The sequence below is a fragment of the Oncorhynchus kisutch genome, linkage group LG18 (genome assembly GCF_002021735.2).
Source record: "Oncorhynchus kisutch isolate 150728-3 linkage group LG18, Okis_V2, whole genome shotgun sequence".
NCBI lineage: Eukaryota > Metazoa > Chordata > Actinopteri > Salmoniformes > Salmonidae > Oncorhynchus > Oncorhynchus kisutch.
In genome coordinates, this window is record NC_034191.2 from 11,398,888 (window position 1) to 11,403,887 (window position 5,000).

General features: G+C 43.2%; 1 protein-coding gene across 1 annotated transcript in view; it reads left to right on the top strand.

Moving 5' to 3' along the window:
• Positions 1-5,000, top strand: part of LOC109883992 (zinc finger B-box domain-containing protein 1) — a gene marked incomplete in the record, with an annotated part of 25,565 nt that overhangs the window by 1,478 nt on the left and 19,087 nt on the right.

Sequence of the window (5,000 nt, forward strand, 5' to 3'; positions counted from 1 at the left end):
TGTCACAGGCAGTTGCTGGAGTGTGTTATCTGGTGTCCTGTCCACCATATATCCTAGCTGGACATTAGTATCACATCAATTATCTGATAAATGTTAAGGGGAACTCGGCTAATTTAGGCAGGAAATACATTTTCAGTGGGAAAGATAAACACATCTTTTATGAATATGATTGTTTTTCCCCTCCCTGCATTTCATTAATAACGTTGAGATGTGTGACCAGGGTGCATTGCTTTGGGAAGTTATGGAGAACAGCGGTTTAGGGGCGTATATCACACTATACGAGCCCATAACTCATACACTGGGCTTCATATATCACACACACACTTGCGCGCACGTTGCACGCAACCCCCATCCTCCCACTAATACACACACACACACACACGTGCACACACACACACACACGTGCACACACTCAATCATAATAAATAATAAATGACAGTTGAAGTATAACAGGGTAGGGATATGAACTACTGGGAGAGTTTACGTCTCAAGTGTTTGCAATAGTTTTGTCCCGGTGAATATTCATACCTAATAGCCATGGAAGTGTACAGCCAATGATGGGGTGAAGACATATCTGGAAATAGTTAAGGGCAGATTGTTTCTCGCTGTGTGTGTGTGTGTGTGTGTAGAGTTTGGGGAGATTGTTTTAGAGAGGAGGAACAGACCTCATTATGAACTCATACATCATCTGGAGGGAGGAGAGCCGAGCTGCTGCTACTGACGATAAACATGTAAAGACAACAGTGTCACAGTAAAATACGGCTGTGGTTACTGCTTTATCAGACGACCCAGGACCGTGTGTGTGTGTGTGTGTGTGTGTGTGTGTGTTGCGCGTTATCTACAGGAACTGTTAGATTGAGAGTGTAGGGGAGTATCATCCACTCTCCAATCACCGCGCTGTTTATGTAGAGAGCTGTTGTTTGCCTGTCTCAGAGCCATTCATCAATAAGACAGGATCTGGATACAAAGTAGAGAAGACAGGGAGCTTCTCCTGTTCAACTCCTCACACCCTACCCCTTTGTGAAGAGAGAGAACAGAGAACTCCTGTTCAACTCCTCACACCCTACTCCTTTGTGAAGAGAGAGAACAGAGAACTTCTCCTGTTCAACTCCTCACACCCTACTTCTTTGTGAAGACAGAGAACGGGGAGGAGAGCGAGAGAATCAAACGTCTGAAATGGAGGGAGAACAGGAGGAGATCTTAATAATAATATAGCACTTTCTTTTTAATGGAACTTCCATTTTCCTCTAACACCACCCCTCTAACACCACCTCTCTAACACCACCCCTCTAAACACCACCCCTCTAACACCACCCCTCTAACACCACCCCTCTAACACCACCCTCTAACACCACCCCTCTAACACCACCCCTCTAACACCCACCTCTCTAACACCACCCCTCTAACACCACCCCTCTAACACCACCCCTCTAACACCACCCTCTAACATCACCCCTCTAACACCACCCTCTAACACCACCCTCTAACACACCCTCTAACACACCCTCTAACACCACCCTCTAACACCCCCCTCTAACACCACCCCTCTAACACCACCCTCTAACACCACCCTCTAACACCACCCTCTAACACCACCCTCTAACACCACCCCTCTAACACCACCCTCTAACACCACCCCTCTAACACCACCCTCTAACACCACCCCTCTAACACCACCCCTCTAACACCACCCCTCTAACACCACCCTCTAACACCACCCTCTAACACCACTCTCTAACACCACCCCTCTAACACCACCCCTCTAACACCACCCTCTAACATCACCCCTCTAACATCACCCCTCTAACACCACCCCTCTAACACCACCCCTCTAACACCACCCCTCTAACACCACCCCTCTAACACCACCCTCTAACACCACCCCTCTAACACCACCCTCTAACATCATTCCTCTGTTCTTTATCTGTGGAGCAGATGAAGCAACATCATTCCTCTGTTCTTTATCTGTGGAGGCAGAATGAAGCAACATCATTCCTTGTTCTTTATCTCTGTGGAGCAGAATGAAGCAACATCATTCCTCTGTTCTTTATCTGTGGAGCAGAATGAAGCAACATCATTCCTCTGTTCTTATCTGTGGAGCAGAATGAAGCAACATCATTCCTCTGTTCTTTATCTGTGGAGCAGAATGAAGCAACATCATTCCTCTGTTCTTTATCTGTGGAGCAGAATGAAGCAACATCATTCCTCTGTTCTTATCTGTGGAGCAGAATGAAGCAACATCATTCCTCTGTTCTTTATCTGTGGAGCAGAATGAAGCAACATCATTCATCTGTTCTTTATCTGTGGAGCAGAATGAAGCAACATCATTCCTCTGTTCTTTATCTGTGGAGCAGAATGAAGCAACATCATTCCTCTGTTCTTTATCTGTGGAGCAGAATGAAGCAACATCATTCATCTGTTCTTTATCTGTGGAGCAGAATGAAGCAACATCATTCCTCTGTTCTTTATCGTGGAGCAGAATGAAGCAACATCATTCATCTGTTCTTTATCTGTGGAGCAGAATGAAGCAACAATCATTCATCTGTTCTTTATCTGTGGAGCAGAATGAAGCAACATCATTCCTCTGTTCTTTATCTGTGGAGCAGAATGAAGCAACATCATTCCTCTGTTCTTTATCTGTGGAGCAGAATGAAGCAACATCATTCCTCTGTTCTTTATCTGTGGAGCCAGAATGAAGCAACACCATTCCTCTGTTCTTTATCCTGTGGAGCAGAATGAAGCAACATCATTCCTCTGTTCTTTATCTGTGGAGCAGAATGAAGCAACATCATTCCTCTGTTCTTTATCTGTGGAGCAGAATGAAGCAACATCATTCCCCGACTTTATCTGTGGAGCAGAATGAAGCAACATCATTCCTCTGTTCTTTATCTGTGGAGCAGAATGAAGCAACATCATTCATCTGTTCTTTATCTGTGGAGCAGAATGAAGCAACATCATTCCTCTGTTCTTTATCTGTGGAGCAGAATGAAGCAACATCATTCCTCTGTTCTTTATCTGTGGAGCAGAATGAAGCAACATCATTCCTCTGTTCTTTATCTGTAGAGCAGAATGAAGCAACATCATTCCTCTGTTCTTTATATGTGGAGCAGAATGAAGCAACATCATTCCTCTGTTCTTATCTGTGGAGCAGAATGAAGCAACATCATTCCTCTGTTCTTTATCTGTGGGCAGAATGAAGCAACATCATTCCTCTGTTCTTTATCTGTGGAGCAGAATGAAGCAACATCATTCCTCTGTTCTTTATCTGTGGAGCAGAATGAAGCAACATCATTCCTCTGTTCTTTATCTGTGGAGCAGAATGAAGCAACATCATTCATCTGTTCTTTATCTGTGGAGCAGAATGAAGCAACATCATTCATCTGTTCTTTATCTGTGGAGCAGAATGAAGCAACATCATTCATCTGTTCTTTATCTGTGGAGCAGAATGAAGCAACATCATTCCTCTGTTCTTTATCTGTGGAGCAGAATGAAGCAACATCATTCCTCTGTTCTTTATCTGTGGAGCAGGATGAAGCAACAATCATTCCTCTGTTCTTTATCTGTGGAGCAGAATGAAGCAACACCATTCCTCTGTTCTTTATCTGTGGAGCAGAATGAAGCAACATCATTCCTCTGTTCTTTATCTGTGGAGCAGAATGAAGCAAACATCATTCCTCTGTTCTTTATCTGTGGAGCAGAATGAAGCAACATCATTCCCCCGACTTTATCTGTGGAGCAGAATGAAGCAACATCATTCCTCTGTTCTTTATCTGTGGAGCAGAATGAAGCAACATCATTCATCTGTTCTTTATCTGTGGAGCAGAATGAAGCAACATCATTCCTCTGTTCTTTATCTGTGGAGCAGAATGAAGCAACATCATTCCTCTGTTCTTTATCTGTGGAGCAGAATGAAGCAACATCATTCCTCTGTTCTTTATCTGTGGAGCAGAATGAAGCAACATCATTCCTCTGTTCTTTATATGTGGAGCAGAATGAAGCAACATCATTCATCTGTTCTTTATCTGTGGAGCAGAATGAAGCAACATCATTCCTCTGTTCTTTATCTGTGGAGCAGAATGAAGCAACATCATTCCTCTGTTCTTTATCTGTGGAGCAGAATGAAGCAACATCATTCCTCTGTTCTTTATCTGTGGAGCAGAATGAGGCAACATCATTCCTCTGTTCTTTATCTGTGGAGCAGAATGAAGCAACATCATTCCTCTGTTCTTTATCTGTGGAGCAGAATGAAGCAACATCATTCCTCTGTTCTTTATTTGTGGAGCAGAATGAGGCAACATCATTCCTCTGTTCTTTATCTGTGGAGCAGAATGAAGCAACATCATTCCTCTGTTCTTTATCTGTGGAGCAGAATGAAGCATCATTCATCTGTTCTTTATCTGTGGAGCAGAATGAAGCAACATCATTCATCTGTTCTTTATCTGTGGAGCAGAATGAAGCAACATCATTCCTCTGTCTTTATCTGTGGAGCAGAATGAAGCAACATCATTCCTCTGTTCTTTATCTGTGGAGCAGAATGAGGCAACATCATTCCTCTGTTCTTTATCTGTGGAGCAGAATGAAGCAACATCATTCCTCTGTTCTTTATCTGTGGAGCAGAATGAAGCAACATCATTCCTCTGTTCTTTATTTGTGGAGCAGAATGAGGCAACATCATTCCTCTGTTCTTTATCTGTGGAGCAGAATGAAGCAACATCATTCCTCTGTTCTTTATCTGTGGAGCAGAATGAAGCATCATTCATCTGTTCTTTATCTGTGGAGCAGAATGAAGCAACATCATTCATCTGTTCTTTATCTGTGGAGCAGAATGAAGCAACATCATTCCTCTGTTCTTTATTTGTGGAGCAGAATGAAGCAACAACGGAAATGGATGTATTGTCTTACTCTCTGTCCGCAGCGTGAAGGAGAGAAGACTAACTACAGTATACTAGAAATATACTTAGGCTTGCTGAGCTCACACACTACATCACCCAGTGTGTATG